The sequence below is a fragment of the Melitaea cinxia genome, chromosome 10, assembly GCF_905220565.1.
Source record: "Melitaea cinxia chromosome 10, ilMelCinx1.1, whole genome shotgun sequence".
Classification (NCBI taxonomy): Eukaryota; Metazoa; Arthropoda; class Insecta; order Lepidoptera; family Nymphalidae; genus Melitaea; species Melitaea cinxia.
Window position 1 is genome coordinate 12,828,938 of NC_059403.1, and position 21,619 is coordinate 12,850,556.

At 31.8% G+C, this 21,619-nt stretch overlaps 1 long non-coding RNA gene across 1 annotated transcript; it reads right to left on the reverse strand.

Annotated features, from left to right (window-relative positions):
• Positions 1-37: 37 nt before the first annotated feature.
• Positions 38-21,058, reverse strand: LOC123657165. Its single transcript, XR_006743667.1, has 4 exons — positions 20,976-21,058; positions 5,120-5,126; positions 4,815-4,821; positions 38-47 (listed from the first exon to the last, which is right to left on the reverse strand). It is a non-coding gene; the product is annotated as an uncharacterized LOC123657165 (long non-coding RNA).
• Positions 21,059-21,619: the final 561 nt, after the last annotated feature.

A 21,619-nucleotide genomic window follows, 5' to 3' on the forward strand; every position in this document is an offset into this window, starting at 1 on the left:
TATATATATATATATATATATATATATATAGTACCTGGGTGACCGAGCTAAGCTCGGTATTTTTAGTAAATCGTGAAGGATTAGTAGTAGAAGAGAGAGTTAAAATGATTCGCTGCCGGTTTGGATGAAGTCTTTTTTAACCGACTTCAAAAAAGGAGGAGGTTACTCAATTCGGCTAAAGGAAACTCAATATATATATATCGCACCTTCGGTGCAACAAAGTCACAATTCAGGACACTTTTTTGTTATGTCTAATAATAAGACTTTTTGATAATCTATACATAAAATGGTAGGTAAGTCAAAACTGTACATTGAATATTTTTTTAAAAGAATACTTGGGGTGTGATCTACAATCGATACCGAAGCCAAAAATATAGTTTTTATAATTTTTGTCTGTTTGTCTGTTTGTCTGTCTGTATGTCCGGATTAACTCAAAAAGTACTGCATGGATTTACTTCAAATTTGGCACGAATATTATTAAGAAGTCGGGTCAACATATAGACTACAAATTATCACGCTATCACCTACGGGAACGAGCAGTGAACCTTTATTTCTTCAACACATTCTGTAACAACGTGTAATCTAACGACGCATATTTGAATGTTATTATTATGTTAATAACCATGTCATAAGCTAGCTTCATACTATAAATAAAGATATTCTGTAGTATATTAAGTATCAGCATTGCACCCGTGCGAAGCCGGGGCGGGTCGCTAGTTTAATATAAGATTTTTAAACTATAGCAAAAAAAGTAAACTATTAATTTTATAAAGATTTCAAACCTACCATAAATAGTAATCCAGAAATGAGGAAGTAAAAGCGAAAAAAAAATTAAAAGTCCTCTCCTGTAAAATTAAGAAATGAGCTGTTTTGACTTTGTTGCACCGAAGGTGCGATATATATCACTACATAGTTTTAAAAAAAGTCGCTTTCTCTGTCCCTATGTCCCTATGTCCCTATGTATGCTTAAATCTTTAAAACTATGCAACGGATTTTGATGCGGTTTTTTTAAATAGATAGAGTGATTAAAGAGGAAGCTTTATATGTATAATAACATCCATTAAATAGTGGAGAAATACTGTTATTTTTGAGGTTTCTAATGTGATGTCGTAAATAATTACATTTTTTCTGCTTACATTGGAAACGCAGCCTGAACCCTACGAGATTTATCAAAATAATGTACTAAGTACACATTGAGAAGTACAGAAAACTCCGCTATGGTATATGTCTATCTCTTATGGATATCCCACAATAACATTTTTTGTCATTTACTTTTTACGACAAATAATGGCTAATTTTTAATGCGATTTTAACCATACAGCATTAATCTTAATCTAATTAAATACTTTAAATACATTGTTGATTTAATATAGATCTATATGGCCCTTTATAGCATATGATTTAAATGAATATTTTTGAAGATATTATAGATTTAAAAATTAATAATAATACTAATAATACGTAGCGTTTGCGGCAGTTCCGGCCGGCTTTTACTCTAAAGTTAACGCGTGCGGGCCACGGGCAGTAATAAATAAATTAAAACTACTGGATCGATTTTAATCATTTTTCATTGAATAACATAGGCTATAATTATATTTTATACCCGTGGAAAGCCGGAGCGGGTCGCTATATATATATTTTAATGTATGTTCGGGGATAACTTCGTCGTTTATGAAAAGATTTTGATAATTTTTTTTTTGTTGGAAAGGAGATATCCCTGGTGTGGTAGCATGATAAGGAAACCAGGATCTGATGATGGGATCCTAGAGAAATCGAGAGAAACTCTCAAAAATCCGCATAACTTTACATTAACTACATAATACTTAACATACTACTGGGTGTACTGATTTTGATGATTTTTAACTTAATCGAAAGCCGATGTTTATCATGTGGTCATATTTCATCGAGATCTGATTACAACTTTTGGAGTAATCTTTGATAATGTGTATTTCTTGACTATTTTTTCGTATACCTACGTTGTATTATTTGTCGATATAATTGAAGTTGGTTTTTTTTTCGTTTGCCTGCAAACACAATTATTAATAGCTAATTTACGCAAAATAAAAATAAAAAATAACGATAAATTAAAAATTGATACAAAATACACAATTACAACGCTTCAGCCTGTAATATCCCACTACTGGGCATAGGCCTCTTTCCCCATGTAGGAGAAGGATCAGAGCTTAATCCACCACGCTGCTCCAATGCGGGTTGGCGGATATATTCCCTACTAAGCGAGTAACGATCGCTATCAGGTACATGATAACAACCGGGGCCGACGGTTTAACGTGCTCTCCGAGGCACGGTGGGGAGACCCACAAGGACTACACAAACACCCAGACCACGGCAAACACCTATATGGCCAATACAAATGTTTGTCACGTGCGGGGATCGAACCCGCAACCGCCAACGCAACAGGTACAATCCATGGCGTAACCGTTGCCCCAACGCGTGTCAACCACAATTACAAGATTGAGAGTAATTGCGTCTCAAAAACTGACAGGCGCTCCAATAATTCGTGTTTTTTTTTCTGAAAATCACATTTAAATACGAATTATTACTTATTTATAAAATATGAATAATATTTTTTTACCGACAATAATAAAAAATATACATAAATATAAAAAATCAAAAATAAAAAATAATTAAAAAATAATAATGATAAAATATGAATAATATTTTTCGATTTTACAGAAATAATATTAAAAAATAAGAACAGCCTATTTAAATAAAAAATAACGAATGCAATTAGAAAAAGAAAAAGAAAAAATAATTGATCAGAGACATGGGGATTTGAACCATGATCTTCTCGGTTGATCCCGCCCGACCGATTTCCCACCGAGCTATTGCAACTAAATTGACAAACGCAAAATTTCCCTTCGCATTCTAACGATATTTTTTTCACTCCCTAAAAACAGGGATAAAACGACATTTTCTGAAAATGAATCCTAGCTAGATAGATTTATCTCCCCCGAAACTCCCTATATACTAAATTTTATGAAAATCGTTGGAGCCGTTTCCGAGATCCAGATTCTATATATATATATATATATATATATATATATATATATATATATACAAGAATTGCTCGTTTAATAGTATAAGATACTTATTTATAAAATATGAATAATATTTTTTTTACCGACAATAATAAAAAATATACATAAATATAAAAAATCAAAAATAAAAAATAATTAAAAAATAATAATGATAAAATATGAATAATATTTTTCGATTTTACCGACATAATAATAAAAAATAAGAACAGCCTATTTAAATAAAAAATAACGAATGCAATTAGAAAAAGAAAAAGAAAAAATAATTGATCAGAGACATGGGGATTTGAACCATGATCTTCTCGGTTGATCCCGCCCGACCGATTTCCCACCGAGCTATTGCAACTAAATTGACAAAGGCAAAATTTCCCTTCGCATTCTAACGATATTTTTTTCACTCCCTAAAAACAAGGATAAAACGACATTTTCTGAAAATGAATCCTAGCTAGATAGATTTATCTCCCCCGAAACTCCCTATATACTAAATTTTATGAAAATCATTGGAGCCGTTTCCGAGATCCAGATTATATATATATATATATATATATATATATATATATATATATATACAAGAATTGCTCGTTTAATAGTATAAGATATAAAAGCGAAAGGTCACTCACTCATCAACAAATCTCCGAAACTATAACACCTACAAACTTGTGGCAGGTAGGTTCCTTATAGAGATTGATTGAAGACAGTTTTTACGAAACTCGATCCCTAAGGGGTAAAACGGGGGTTGGAAGTTTGTATGAAAGTCCTATGTTTTTTAAGTAAGAGAATTGAAATTTAAAATGTAAGCTCTATAGATAATGAAAAGGTATCCAAACAATGTATCTTTAGAAATCAACTCCCTTTTGGGATTAAAACAGGGGATGGTAGGTTGACTAACTCATCACGAAATCTCCGAAACTATAACAGCTGCAATCTTGAAATTTGGCAGGTAGGTTCCTTATAGAGCGTAGACATCCGCTAAGAATGAATTTTACGAAACATAACCCCTAAGGGGATAAAACGGGGGTTGGAAGTTTGTATGAAAGTCCAATGTTTTGAAAAAATGTATACTCTATAGACAATGAGGAGGTGTCCAAATAATGCATCGTAATCTATATATATAAAAGATAAACCACTGACACACTCATCACGAGAACTCAAAAACCGCTGGATGGTCCATCCATTCAGGATGGACAAAGATGAAATTTGACGAAAGACTAAATTCACAACAAAGTACAAAATCTATACAAATAAAATTGGAGTGTCTGATGATAATATTGCAATAACCGCTTTTTACTAAACGTATATGGATGTATCATCATTATCATCATCATTATCACCGCTTCAGCCTGTAATATCCCAATACTGGGCATAGGCCTCTTTCCCCATGTAGGAGAAGGATCAGAGCTTAATCCACCACGCTGCTCCAATGCGGGTTGGCGGATATATTCCCTACTATGAGTAACGATCGCTATCAAGTGTACATGATAACAACCGGGACCGACGGCTTAACGTGCTCTCTGAGGCACGGTGGGGAGACCCGACCACAAGGACTGCACAAACACCCACACCACGACAAACACCTGTATGGCCAATACAAATGTTTGTCATGTGCGGGGATCGAACCCGCAACCGCCAGCGCATCAGGTACAATCCATGGCTCTAACCGTTGCACCAACGCGGCGTCATCATCATCATCAAATAATATTTTTTACAATTTTTGTCTGTCTGCCTGTCTGTCTGCTTGTTCCGGCTAATCTGTTACACGGCTGGACTAATTTTTACGGGACTTTCACTGGCAGATAGCTGATGTAGTAAGGAGTATTTTATGCTACTTTTATTTTAGAAATTTATTTATTTTATAACTGAACAATAACTTTTTTGTTAAATTCCACGCGAGCAAAGTCGCGGGTACAGCTAGTTTCAAAATAATTTGAGGTAAATTTTATAAAATTAGTTTTTAATTTTAATTAAATTTTTCACAGATCTATCTTTTTCAAAAATTAATTTAGAAATGGATTTTTTTTTTTTGGTAAAATTACACCTAACTTAAAAATACTTTCAAGAGATACTTTTTGTCTCCTAGATGCATCATTTTTTAACGAAGGCATACAGCCAATTTTAAATTAGATAAATTTAATATTCGTGGAGGAAAACATTGACAAATCGGGTACTAGAAATTCTCCCAATACCATTTTAAAATATTCTCTTTTTATTAGTATTTTTGTCACGAAATTAATGTACATTCTTTGACAGTTTGGAAATTTCTTAGACTGACAGCCCGGCTACTTTAAAAAATTCATTCGCAAAAATTCTAAATCTAAATCGTTATCATGTGTACATGATAACAATCGGGACCGACGGCTTAAAGTGCTCTCCGAAGCACGGTGGGGAGACCCAAAAGGACTGGAAAAACAACCAGACCATGGCAAAAATTCGTATGGCATATGGAATAACAAAAGCACGGGCATTATAAGCCTGCGGATATTTCACTTACATTAAAAAAAATTGTATGGCAAATACAAATGTTGGTCATGTGTGGGGACCGAACACTCAACCGCCAGCGCAACAGTTACAAATTTTTTTATTTAATCGTATATCGATAGTTAATATGTAAATTAATATCTAATTTTTTACTTTTTGCGTCCTGTTCGTATTACTTTTAATTGTTAATTATTAACCTTAATAATGTTCAAACATAATTTAAATTAATTATGGTCGATTTTCACTAGTATCTAATAAAAGGTTAAAGTTGGTTTCTAAAATAAGTTTTGATAGTGTCAGTTATAGTGTGTCCCGTTTATAACAATTTCTTGTGTTTTTCTTTTATAAATATAGTACGTAAATTCAAAACCGGGCTATTAAATCTACAACCTGATCGAAATTTTGCTGACCTTTTGTTCCATGTATCAACGTGGTCGATTACAATAAATGTTAACCAAAAAGACAGCTACTTACAACATTTGAAAGAATACTTCTATTGGTGCAGCTATACAATATTATATTACCCTACTTAGTAATTTTCTGTATTTTTTGTTTATTCCTTATAAAGTATTCATAAGTCAATAACAACAAAATATTTAGTAACGATTGACATGTGCTAAATAGTTTCATTTTAAGAACCGTCGAGCTTCTGATTTTTTTTTTTGTAAATTATCCAGGTTTCGTCACGTGATTAATGTTGAACAAAGTTTTGACAAAAAATTTAGATGACTAATCAATCTGCGGTGAATTATCTTGATGTTCTAGTTTAATAATTTTTAATTCGTTTTTAATAAAATATATATTTCAGCCCAGTGCCGGCGTGAAGATATTATATTATAATGCCTCATGAAAAATAAGGAAAATTAAAGAATTGATTTCTATTTTTTAGCAACGACAGTAATGTTTGCGCCACAACATCAGGTGTTGCCCCCCAACTGTTTGCATCAGCAATAAATTTCTTAGCTGCAACACAATGTTTAATACCAAAAACCCCGCATCCGTATGTCGGTGGTAAGTTAGTAATTGTAATGTTATCACGGAAGTTTTATAATTCTGGTATTATTCAAAGTGAATATGCAACCTCTCACTGTTGATTTTATTACAACGTCAGACGTGTTTTATTGGTTAATCAAAATTTTAACTTATTTCAGATTTTGAAACCTACGATTTTATTATTGTTGGTGGAGGATCAGCGGGTAGTGTAGTAGCAAACCGTCTAAGTGAATTAAGTGACTGGAATATATTATTGCTTGAAGCGGGACCTGAACCACCTATTGAATCTGATGCAAGTTTACAAATATTATTGTATTTTCTTAAATAGGTATTTGATACAAACAAATGTTTTATGTACATATATCGTTTTTAATTTATTTTATTTAATTATTATTTCAGATTCCATATATGGCAGAAACCCTTATAAATTCGACATATGATTGGAAATATTTTACTGAAAATGATGGTGTAACGCACCAAGCACTGAAAAATGGTTCTGTTAATTGGCCTCGAGCTAAAATGCTAGGAGGATGTAGCTCAATAAATGCTATGTTATACGTTAGAGGAGTAGACAGTGATTATCGAGCATGGAAGGATGCCGGAAATCCTAATTGGACTCAAGAAAACGTATATTCTTATTTTAGAAAAGCAGAAAATTTTCAAAATATCAAGTTATTAGAAAATTCTGAGATAAGAAATGCGTATGGTCATGAAGGTCCTCAGATTATTAACAGATTTAATAGTACATATCGAGACCTGACGGAAAAAGTTTTAGAATCTTGGAACTATATGGGCTTTAAACGTGTTCCAGATATTAATTCAGTGCCATTTAAAGGCTTAGGACTGTCAGGTATATTTAGTGTGACCGCTGCAAACGGTCGTAGATATAGTACTTATAGCTCATACATTGAACCTATTAAGGATAGAAAAAATTTAAAAATCATTACTAATGCATTTGTAACAAAAATTTTAATGGATGACAACAAAAAAGCATATGGAATTAAAGCTGATATTTTGGGAGAAACAAAAACATTTTACGCAAGTAAGGAAATAATAGTCAGTGCGGGTACAATCAATACCCCACAATTGTTAATGCTTTCCGGTATAGGTCCAAAAGAACATTTAACATCTAAAAATATTCCATGCCTAATCGATTTGCCGAGTGTCGGTAAAAATTTACATGATCATAATAGAGTTTCAGTAATAATTTATGGAGATGAACCAGGAGCTGAAAACGAAGCAGAAAAATTATTTGAGGTAGTAAAATACATGTATAATAAAACGGGTCTTCTAGCACAAAACAGTTTTAGCGATATTACAGCGTTTTTTTCTCGTAATCCAAACATGGAATTTCCAGAATTTCAAAGTCATTTGTTAATTAGTAGGAAAAAAACACAATCGCTCGATAACTTTTTTGCCATTTATCGTGATGATGTAATGGACTCTTTTACAGAATTTATTGACAAGAAATCGATGTATGTCTTTCTATTTGATCTTTTGCATCCGTTTTCTAGAGGAACAGTACGCTTAAAATCATGCAGTCCATATGATCATCCAATAATAAATGCTAATTATTTTAGCGATAACAGGGATCTAGAAATGACAGTTGAAGGTATAAAAATGCTAGCAAAGATTGTTGAAACACCTTTTTTTAGATCTATAAACGCATTCTTACATAAAGTGAGATTACCTGAATGTGACCGATATAAATTTGAAAGCGATTTATATTGGAAATGCTTCGTAATTAATACAAGCTCTACGGTATATCACCCGGTTGGAACAGCAAAAATGGGACCGAACCCAAAAGAGTCAGTTGTTGACAACTTCTTAAAAGTGCATGGAGCAAAAGGACTACGAGTAATAGACGCTAGTATAATGCCTTCAATTACTAGTGGAAACACGAATGCTCCAACAATTATGATTGGTGAAATGGGCTCCGACATGATTAAACATGAATATCTTAATAGTAATTAAAATGTGTAACTTAATTTTGGTTACCCTTTTAGGTTAGTATAGTTAACAGCAAACTCTTGTTCCGTGATTATTTATTTTATAATTCACATTGTATTCGCATTTATAATATTTCTTAAATTTGTTAACATTTTCACTCAGTCAAATAAATTTAAATTGTACTTAATTTATGCTAGTAGTAAAGTATATGATCTTGCATACTATGAAATACCTCGACATTCTAAATAACCTACAAAGCACAGGCGAGGTACACAATGAATTTTTCACACAATATATTTATTCTTGGCATTTTATAAAAAGCTGAATAAGTCAAATAGTGAGTAAGAATAAATGCGTATATTTATTAATTTAAGGGTGTCATGTAAAAATAAGACGCATTTATAAACGACTTCCAAAAAATAAAGAAGGTTCTCAATTGGATTGTATTTTTTTTTTCTAATGTTTACGCGAATTTTACTCATTTAATAAAACACTTTTTTTCGGATTTTATCGCGGTTTATTGTTAACTTTTGATTCCCGACGTTTCGGATACTTTACAGCAACCATGATCACTGGAGGACTGAGGTGTCAGACGTCCTAACGTTACAAAGTTATTCGAAACTACCCGACATACATCAATATTTATTTAGTCCTATCTACGCAGAATGTGCTAATTGAGGAACGTCGGGAATCAAAAGTTAACAATAAACCGCAATAAAATCCGAAAAAAAAGTGTTTTATTAAATGGATTGTATTTCTTAAAATGTATTTTACTTCAAAACTTTGGACTAATTTTCGAGTTATATCTAGTAATGCATATTTACTTGACTATTGTTTCGTCGACCTTTGTTATATTAAGCCGTATAACTTATCACTGGGCTTACCGATTTTGATGATTTTTACTTTAATTGAAAGCTAATACTTGTTGTGTGGTTCCATTCAAATATAATCGAGATATAGTGAGTAGTTTTTGAGTAATCTTTAATGACGCGTATTTATAAGACGGTGCGTACTTTGCCGCAACGCCATCTATCTGAATTAGGTAAAACTACTTCAAATGATGTTAGGTGGTCACATCTACTATAACGTAGTGAGCTGTTTTAGCTAGGGTACCAGTTTATTATTTATAAATAATTTTGATGAGTCTTGTTAATCGAAAGCGGATTCTTGTCTTGTGATTCCATTTAATATTATCGAGATCTGATGACTACTTTTTGAGTAATTATAAATCATATACATAGTATTATATAAAACATTGAGTAATTATAATTATAAAATAGCGCGTCAAATACGCGACTTGACTTTTTCGTCTACTTACGTTCTTTTACTTGTCGATGTAATTGAAGTCGGTTTTTGTTTTGTTTGCGAGCAAACACAATTATCACACAAAATTTCAATCACCGATGGGGGTAAACATCATTAGTCATTAAATTTCAAGAAAGCTGAAATAAATATAACCTAACAAATAACAATAGATTAATAAAATGTGAGGTATGTTTGTTTTATTTAATTTTTTTTACTATTCCAATATGTATTAATTAATTTATGTTGTATTTTTACACTACCTAATATTATGAGATGTTTTGGAAGTTTAGCATTTACAGTAATTTAACTAAGGAGTTTAAATTTTTTTAAAATTAGTATCCGTATTGTTAGAGCGTGCATGGAAATAAAAAAGGACTAATGACAAGAGAAGAGCACCATCCTTAATTCAGTTGATGCTGATTTTTATGACATATTGATGGTTTAAATAATAATGATCGGAGAAATTGAGTAGAAAAGGGTTTTATTTTTTCACATACTACTTATGTTTTTTGATCAACATTTTAAATGTTACAAAAATATTAAAAACATCTACCGATGCTAATAACAAACAGAAAGCAGAAATAGTAATTCTGTCAATTATTGGGACTAAACAAAAATTTTAAACTAAGTTGCAACCGCCTTAAAAAAAATAAACTGCCTTAAAAGCGGTGAAATTTTAACTCACTTTTTTTTTATTTTAATAGGCTATTGCCTAGTCCCTAGTGAATATATGATATAATGATATATCATAATACAATGATAAATTTACTTCGGGTAATTGATGTGGATGTATTATATCGATGTAATATATGATATAATACGCAAAGTTTACTTTGTATACTCTAAAATAAGCAGATAATTCAATGACACAATTATTAATACTGGATTCGATAATACTAAATCTATCATCGCGTATTATCAGACACGTACCTTAATAGTTTTTTGTTCACAGTGCTGCAATCAAAAAATGAGAATTTCGTACTGCTTTAACACATCCTTGTCGGGAATATACCTAAACAACGAAGAAAGGCTATAATATGGAGGAAAGAAAGACACGTAAACATTTCAGTGCTCTTTTTAGATTGTTAATATTATTATTATTATTTTGTGGAGGTACTTATTACGAACGCTTTATATCAGTGCCAGGAAATATCTTGATAAAGCAAGTAATAAGATTAATTAGCAAAAATCATATAAAAAAATTGGAATTCAAAAAATAATTTAAACCGATTTTCAGCATTACAATGGAACCCTAAAATTAATTTATTATTTTATCATCTGCGTCAAGCATTGCTTATACGAACCAAATAAAATCAGTGCAGATTCAATCGGATAAAATTTTATTATCTTATTCATTCCGTTGAAGCTGTAAATATTACTTTTTTCTGATATGAATGAGGTTTCTAGGTACAAACGCAAAATAATAAAATGTATCCCTTGCTAAACGTACATACGACATCTTTACAATATTATAAACCTGAAAAGTCTGTTCGTAGATATTGATTTAGGAAAATTTCTATCTATAAGCTTTTCTAGATCATTTTCTACTTTCGCGGTTTTATCGTTATTATTGTTGTTAGTATATTAACGTTTTGAATGCAAAATAGGGAAGCAGTGATCGAAGTACCTTAAATATTAACAATTACGCATCTTTTAATTTTATAACAATACGGCGTTTCGACGTTTGATAGGTTAATATTTAAGAATAGCGCGCTTACCCGAGCTATTTGTGTGTGTCCTGCAAGTTCTCGAGGACTTCAGATTTAGTTAAAAAAGACCAGCGTGTCACAGACAGCCAACGAGTGAGATGGATTAAAACAAAACTAAACGTAAGTGAATTCGACGTAGATAATAATTTAAGCAATAAATATAAACAGATGATACTTTTTCGACCCAATTGAGTTTTTATTTAATTTGTAAAATAAAATGCTTCTGAACGTATTATTATTATTTTTTTAATATTTTCGAGTAACTTTTTTTAAAAAGTAATTGCTAGGTTTTTTAGCGATTCCGCTCATCAGAATCTACACTACGAATCGGTGGTAGATACATAATAACCATGATTAATTTATTCGAGAGTTAATTATAATATTTGAATAACCTACCCGTAGCCGTGACCCCATCACCATGGCCTTCACAACGTCACCGAAGTATCGGGGTATTAAAAACGATAATCGTGTTAGTTCTCAAAATCATCAGCGTCAAGAATCAAGTGTTTATAATGACCATGAACGTTTAAAATTATTATATTATACGATATAAATAATTATAAATAATTTTTGTTTAAATTAAATAGCACTGCTGTTAACCTTGCTTCTGCATGTATTATGATTAGAGAAATAACAAATGAAAATTATTTTACTTCATATCCATATTGTTTTATCCATCAAAACGCAGTGGTTCAGCGTGGTGGATTAGGCTTCAATCTTTCTTCTACACGAATACAGAGGCCTATGGCCCGCAGTGGAATTCCACAAGCTGAATCGTGATTGTTTTTTTCAAGACAAGGTATATGAATTGAAATCAGGCCTCCATAAACACGCGGTACTTGACAGGTTGTTCATAACAACAGCACGACCGTACTCATGCCTATCGTAATTAAAGCAGTGTTTGCGTGTGGTCTGTTTGTATTGGCAGAGAACTAAGACTTCGAGTCGTTAATTTTAATTCACGGTACAACGGTTTTTAATTAAAAAATGTCTATTTTTCATTGTTTCTCACGAAAAAGTGAACGTAAGTAATAATAAATCTTATAAGTCTGGTTTAAAAATTAGAAAGACGCTAATAATGAAATACTATGAATTGTGTTCAACTTAATTAGTGGTTCGTTTGTCAACGTTTTTAAATGAGCTATAAATTAATCCAAACCGTGCCATTTAATTCACTCTTTCTATAAAAAATGAAATAGTCAAATTTGTACGATTGTTTTATTAACAGATTAGCTGTGCCCGCGACTTCATCCGCGTGGAATTTAGCAAAAAAGTTGTTGTGTAGAGAGATATAAAATAAATAAGTTATAAAATAAACAAATTTCTGAAATAAAAGTAGCTTAAGTTACTCCTTGTTACATCAGCAATCTGCCAATGTAAATTACGTCAAAATCGGTCCAGCCGTTTCATAGATTAGTTGGAAAAAACATACAGACAGACGAAAATTGTAAAAAATGTTATTTTGGTATATGCACCGTGTACACATCCATATGCATTTAGTAAGAAGCGGTTATTTTAATATTAAAAACAGACACTACAAATTTATTTATTTTCATAGATATAGATATATAATTTCGAGACCTCTGTTAGATTTAAATAGGGGTTTGTATTAGAAATATTGATTGAGGTAGGCTTTTAAATATCTCGAGGAGAAGAAAAAACGTTACAGCTACCTTTTTTACTTTCTATCACCTAGAAGAAATTTAAAGAATAATTTATCTTATATTATTTATCTTGATTAACTTGCTTCGCGTCCTGTATTATCTCAGCATATAAGTGTTATATTCCTTTTAAATACCTTATAAGTAGTACCTTATGTAATGAACAAGTACAACATACAAAATACTGTTTATACTAACTTCCGCTCGTGTAATAATGCACCGATGGCACCGTTAACACGGAATATATTCTGTGTTTTATCCCACGTGCAGAATGGGAAAGGCGTTTGTAACAGGTACATAAATATTAATCATCTACGGAGAACAACGAACATTAATAATATAGAGACCAGAATATTCATTATCTTAGCATTTCGTACTTACCTGGAAGTGACTCCGCTTCAGCTGACAAAGAAACAGTTCTATGCAGCCTTAGGCGGTGTGCTCCCCAGTTACCGTACGATTTTGTACTGACGTACATTCGAATATTTGGCATTGAGCAAAGCAATAGCAATACACTTAAAATAATATTATTACAGGTTAAAGTAAAAATTACATATTACCGTTGCGTGAGCTTGTATTTGTCTGTGTGCGCGTATGTGTAAGAATTTTTGTGTCATCCTAAATTTTTAAAGTTTACTCCTTAAAAATCTATTCTCATAAGGACCCCGGTATAAAAAAAAATATGAAAAGTAAAATCTTCTGAACAAATGACCTCGTTACGTTTTTGTACACTATTGGGTTTCGATAGTTGGCGTTATTTGATTAAGCCTTTTTTGTGCCTATATAGACAGTCGATTTGAAGGAATAAACTCCAGTCCTGCGTCGGAGCTGATACACAATTTTTTTTTTGTTTTTCGTTCAAGCGTTTTCCAGTGGGTACGGTACCAGTGGGCTCAGAATCTTCGCAGCAAATTGTCGATTTAGTAAAGCTAATAGTTACTTCATCTTAAATGATTCATTAAAAAGAATAAACGCTGAATTGATGTTTGTGCTGCACCACTCGATCTAACCCTCGAAAAAAATTTAAATAAAACCAACTTTAATACTTTAAAAAGGCCTACGGATTTATTAAATCACGATGTGGTTTTAATCAGGCGGGTGTGAAAAATCGTGCTATTTGTAAACGTCAGCGCGTACGCGTTCCACGGTTTTTATCATTACGTTCAAGTGAAACAATCATTTACATAAAATAAAAGCGCGTATATATCACTTTGATGCATACGGATGTTGTAAATTTATTTTCGTATACCAATTTTTCTTTCGTTTATTACGAGAGGGTTTTGTCGGGGAGAAAAGTAGGATGCTTCCTCTCAAGTTGTGAAACTTTGCGTAGGTGAAATGCAGTATAATTACTTCGTAACTAATTCATTTAAATAGTCGTTCGACTAAAAGACTAGTCAGTGCAATAAACTGTTCAAGTAGTGTTACTTAAAGGCCAATACCAGATTGTGTTTTTTTTTCACCGTAAGTTATTTCTTTTTTAAAAACACAGCATTCGAAGATTCTTAAAAAGTTCAGCAATAACCTAGTTTATGTTTATGGTTGTAAAATAGCATTTTATGAAATGACTCTCATTACTTTATACAAATAAACATTTATCCAATAATTATTTTCTAAATTAACAATAACTTAAACATTTAGATTACATCTGGCTGTAATATTAATTTAATATTATTTTTTTACTGTATTTTATTTCATTATTTTGATTATCTTTGAGATGTATATATGATGTATATATATGATATTAGCTAATAATAAAATTTTTGATGTAAAAGTTAGTTGTATAGTTGAACAAATGTTTCAAGAAAACTACGTCGACATTTGTAACGTGAGTAACAAACTGTATAAAAATGTGATCAGTTTGTTCGAAATGTGATTTAGTATATGTTGAAAAATATTTATTGAATTTGTGTATAAAAAATTTGATAAAAATTAAACAAATTAATAGAAAGAAATATTTTTACAACACAACTAACCGAATACTAATGTATCAACAATTACACCCCTTTGAGCCTAAGACTTTCGTAAACTGGAAAAATTCAGGTAAATCTTTTTCTATTGCTTGAGGAAAATTGTGCTAGGATAATTATTTTAGGGTGCCATTTGTCGGTAACCTCCTTTCAGTGAACCGTGGGTGACGAGATGGGCAGCAGTTCCACAGCTGCGAAACTGCTACCCATCACGGCTAACGACCGACTGGGAAGAATGAGCTCCGGGTACTTCTCTGGCCTATAGCAGAGTGGACTGGTCGAGCGTTGTGGGAAAATTTTTGTAGGGAAGAGTGTGGCAACCGTGTGTTCATTGGCTGGAGGCAATTTTGATGTTGCCGCCGGTCAGGTCTCAAGCCGCGGGTAGTGTACCCGGGTGTGTGTCGACACTTGGGTCACCGCGGCAGCATGGGAAATTGCGCCGTTGAAGGTGTAGCGCAGCATGTTGTGGGAGTTTCCCAATCACGGTTCTCAGGTTCTGCGACACTTGTCCCATTGGAATGTTGTCTAAATGAAAAAATGAATTTTAAGACTTGAACGCGAAAAAAATATGTGTTTGAAAAATATCTAAAAATATTTTAAAAAAATACCTAAAATCAGTTATTTTCATGATCATATCCATGTATGAACTTATTCCAAAATTTTTCACGTCTTAAACCTAGACGTCACAGTTTTCGTTATTTTATAGTGTTGCGAACACTTTCTGTGAATTTGCATACGGAGAAGTTAATAAGTAGGAAGTTCCTGGTTGAACGTTGGTTGATACTTGACAAATAATTTTAACAAACTAAGTTTAAAAACAAATATAATTTAAAAATCTAGTAAATAGTTCTTAAATTGATGAAAAGTCGTATACCTACAATACTTTCATGATTTCAATTTCGAGAGCTACTTAAATGTGACACGACAGTAATTCACTAAGAGTCGTTGAAAAACAAAAGAGCGTGAAAAAACATTTTTCTCTTCCCTTTCTTTTTAATAAATTGTTTTCCTTCTCATGTAATTTGTCAACAAATTCGTCGTCTTAAGGAAGCTAAAAAGAAACAAAAGGTTTCTTTGAATCATCTGTATATTAATACGTGAAGCAAAAATTTTGTACCCCTTTTTACGAAAATTGTGCGGACGGAAGAGTATGAAATTTTAAACACTTGTAGCTTATATAGAGAAGAAGTGTAGAGTGCTAATATATTTTTTTAAATAATGCATAAATAATATATAAAGTCAACAAATAAAATATTACACACACTACCATGTATTTGACACACATACTATTTTGTACATACTCTTTTGTTTAATGTTCAAACTTATAATTTAAATTAATTATGGTCGAATTTCGACCACTGGGCGACCACTAGTTATCTATAATAAAGTTTTATTTAGAAGTCTTACTAGAGAAGGGTACTTTTGAAGTACATGAGTATAAAAGAGTGCTAACTTATAATAAATTAATAATAATTCCAATTTCTTGTGATTACGCAATTCTTTAAAAAATAAATGTTTTCTAATCTAACGATTTAAATAAAAAACGCTTTATTATTCCAAATTCATAACATCACTTTCATTATGATTTTATTTGTAATCGTATACCTACTGTATGCCGTAAAACAGATTTTTCTAGTATGGCAGCAAAGGCATCGTAAATATAATTATTATGAAATTGCTTTTTAACTACAAAATCAAAGTACTATCTAGAGATAACCTATAACTATAATCTTTTTTTTGGAAAACAAAGTGTGTGTGTGCAATTTACACACGGTAGAAGCGAAGCTCCTGAAAAGTACACAGATTTTTTCAGCGAGAATATAAAAGACTGTTTAATGTATTCTACCTCATTCTTTCCTATGCGTTTATGCGTATGTTTCTTTATCGTGAGGAACTTTCGTTTCATCTTCGCTTCAGCCTGTAATATCCCACTACTGGGCATAGGCCTCTTTCGCCATGTAGGAGAAGGATCAGATCTTAATCTACCACGCGGCTCCAATGCGGGTTGGCGGATATATTCCCTACTATGAGTAGCGATCGCTATCAGGTTTACATGATAACTACCGGGACCGACGGCTTAACAGGCTAGGTGACGCCACGTTGGCGCAGCGGTCATAGCCATGGATTGTACCTGTTGCGCTGGTGGTTGCGGGTTTGATCCCCGCACATGACAAACATTTGTATTGGCCATACAGATGTATGCCGTGGTCTGGGTGTTTGTGCAGTCCTAGTGGGTCTTCGTTTCATCAAGTTCGTTTAAATCACAACGATTCCAAAGAAGTTTAACTTCTAAAATATATAAATATGAAATATAATTATCTTAATAATAATATAAATTCCAAATTCTTGTCCGATTACTTGTTATATGTACGATTTGGACTTGGATGTAAAGCATACTGATGTACCTATATTAAGTCAGGTAGTGATAAACGTTACGAACTTAAAGAACGCGGTTTTTAAGATCGCGGCTCGACGTCGGTAACAAACGTGAAGCTTACTCTCATTCTGTATTGCGATGTCGTCGACAGAAGAAGCTTTATGTTATTTAGGAATTGTATCGTAATACATTTTAAAAACCAAAAAAAAAGACGAAATTCGGAAATAATTCATTTTGAGTAACTTTACAATCAAAAGCAACAAAAATTACAAATACCTACACTACAAACGTTGCGCGTCCACGTACTGGCGAAACATAATTAAGTTTGCTCGCAAACGAAAAAAAAAAAATAACCGACTTCAATTAAATCGACAAGTAACACATCTTTGGTAGATAACAAAACAGTCACGTAAATACGCATTATTAGATATAACCTAAAAACTACTTATTAGATCCCAATCAAATTTAAATGGGAACACACGACACACAACACCTCTTGATTAAAATCAAAATTATGTAAATTGGTCCACCCAGTCAAAAGTTCTAAGGTTCTGAATCGATTTGAGAACCTCCTCCTTTTTTGGAAGGGTGGGACACACTGGCGAAAAAGGTCGTCGAGCCACAAGTTCGCGAACTTACTCGCACGTCATCAGCCCCTAGATCCGACGGTTGTATGCTGCCGTGGCGTATATCTAATTATCTTAATATTTTTAAGCTTTTATCTTACATAGAATACCTCAAATATATCTTGTAGTATACCAAGAACGTTCCATGATATTTTTTTATGTACGTTTCAAATGCGTGTATAAAATATGATTGTGAAAAACGTTCAAAAATTTCTCTTAAAAGTCTTCTCAAAAAATTTATTTTGATTCGATTCCATTTGATCTGTGTAAGTAAACCATGTGTTCAGTAATAAGAAACGAGTTGTCGATAAAATGACAAGATAGAAGGGCATTACTCTACCCGGCCATGACGCGTGAGAAAAACTCGTTTGTTCTTCCAACAACTCAATACTACAAAAGAAATTGGGTATTTGTCACGGTCTCACATCTTATTTTCGAAGCTGTATAAAAGATAAGGGACGAAAACCGCCTTTCTTACAATGTTGACGAATAATGTTGAATCTCACGCAAAACACCTTTTTATAACCGACACGTTAATAAACGTTTATTGAAAATCGTTGAAGCGATGTACGTAATTAAGATAAGAAAGTGTTTATAGGATTATTTTAACAACATTTTGAACCTAAATGTATATTATAGTACATACAATATGAATGTAATAAAAATATATACATATAAATAGTGGTTATGTAAAAAAGTTCGAATTTGTGACTTGTTTCTTTTTAAACTTAAATCAATCGTATTTACTACTTCGTTAGCGACTACTAATTTTTGATTTTAATTCCCTCTTCTTAAGAAACCCTACTGAATTTCGGGATAGAAAGCATCCAGTGGTCTAATTCATATAAATTTTGCAGTTAAGTAGTTAAAAAATGCAATTTGGCTTAAGTATCAATTTAAGACAGTCAACCAAACTTATTATCAAAATATCCTCAACGTATACGTTACACGTACACGTACTTATATGAACCTGTGGATCTGTTACATTTTTATATAAAAGAAATACGAATTCTTTACAACTAATTAACACTTATTTCCTTTTAATAAAAGAAAAAGGTTCTCTTAACTACTTTAATTAAACTTGATATATTTAATTATAATATTTCAAGATAGAAATTATCATTATGTAAATAATGTACGTCTTCAGTTTTAGTATGCATTTATTATCTTTAGAGGTTTTTTCAGTAGTATAAGTACGAATTACTTATTTACAATTACTATTGTCTCCTTGTTCTGCGCAGGACGACTAAAATGTCACTGTAAGTAAATTATAATTTTATATTGTTATTTGTAAAGCATCTATGGCACTATTCCACGCGGACATGATTTGTACCAAAACTATCTGTAAATATTTAGTTCTTAAGTTGTGAATGGTAAATATGTTCAATGTTTAATAAAATTTTGTCAATTATGTCTAATCTAGTAAAACACTCATTATTTATTTGTGTGGCAGATTGTTTTTAAATGAAAATATTTATACCACTTGTTTTAAATTAAGTTAACATTTATTTAAAAACGTTAATTTTATCATTTTGAACTCAACGTAAGTTTCAAAATATCAGATTATTAGAAGTGTTTAATTTATAGTTTTATTACATACATAAAAATATGGCTTATTTTTATTGAAGTAGTTTGTTGGAGTAATTTACTACTACTGCTACTACTAATAAGCGGTTTTTCGCGGCTTTGCTCGCGTAGAAGTTGATTACATTTTACAAAAAGGTGCTAAAGTAGTTTTGTGATACTCCAATTATTTAAAATGCTTTTGTTCACCCAATATATGGATACCACCTTCGTACGTTACTAAATACGAAACTGTACTCACAAAGATCGCTTTCGATCAGGTTTCGTGGAACAATCGCGCGAAAATTAGTTCCTTTAGGTCTACTCCAGTCATTTTTAGGTTATTTTATTAATTCGAACTAATCTCTTATTTTAGATAAAATCCTTAAGATATGAGGCGTAAAAAATCCACTAATAATGGAATACTTGTTTACTTATTACTTCCAATCAGTACCTAACCGGATCTAATATAAATCTGGATATTTATACTTTCAAAAGCGGAACAAAATTAAGTTTCAATAATAAAACGCACTTTCATGCAAAATGTCAATAGCTAATGGGTTTCACCCTAATACATGGATGTTTACTCGCATTTATAGTATGCTGAAATAAATATTTATGTTTTCGTAATCTCAAATGCCTGAGGTAAAAGTTTTTGTGCTTCTAACTCAAGAATTGACGATTTTAACCTGCGTATTCATTGTCAACTTTTATTATAATATTTACTGATTGACCCAAAAAGCAAAGTTTCATACCTAAACATAAAATACATTTGAAAATCTGGTGGACGTACACTTTCAGTCTCTAATTCACTTTCTTTAGGGGTGAAATTTCCACGAATACACTGATCAAAAATAAATTTTCAATTTAATTTAATAATGATGAAATTTTCGTAAAAATGTTCAATCCCTCCCTATTTTACCACTTAAAAAGTAGAATTTCCTTAAACGCTGAAATATCAATTTAATTGTTTTAATGTCTTATTCAAAAGTAAAGTTTCATGCTTCTATCTTTAAAATTGACGGACTTGCCATACAAACTTTCGACCCCTATTTCGTACACTAAAATGTATATTTTTGATAATCCGCTCTTAGCGAACATCCACTAATGTAGCGTTTGCAGCACAAAAACTAGATGAAATGAATCTTCAATGTAACGTAAGAGAGCCCGTTGACCTTTTTAATGTGGCAAAAATATATCTATTAAAGTTGACTGATGATGGTAAAGACTGTAAAAACATTATAAAAGGTCATTATATAAAATGTACTTTGTTTTGGCAAGTACTTGTACGGTCTGTATATTTCAAAGCCAACAGTTGGATGGCTATCCCGTCATCGGCTCTCAGGAAAGTGAGCAGTTCATAAAACAGTATTACAGAATAGAATACAATATAATAAAATTTCATTTGTTGTACAAATTTCTCACAGTCACATAAAAAAGAACAATATAAAATAAAACAACAAGAAATTTTAACGCAATAGGAAGTTTTTTAACCGAAAGGTGGTGCGTGTCATGTAATCTCATTTAAATTTAATTGAGATCTAACAAGTACTTTTTAAGTTATATCTAATAATACGTATTTGCTTGACAATTTTTTCGTCGATCTACGTTTGTATTATACCGCATGACTTTTCACTTGGTATACCGATTTTGATGATTCTTGTTTTAATCCAAAGTTGATGCTTGTTTTTTAGTTCTTTATAGATTAAGACAATGACATAATGAGTAATCTTTGATGACGTGTATTTATGTGACGATGCGTACGCGTACGCAACGACGATAGATAGTGTTATTAGAAACAGCTTCGGTTTAAACTATCGTATAACGTAGTGAACTATATTATCCACTAAAGGACAGTGGCGGTTTATTATATATGTATTTTACTTTAGAAATTTTGACTACTTTTCAAGTTGTATCTAATAATGCATATTTTA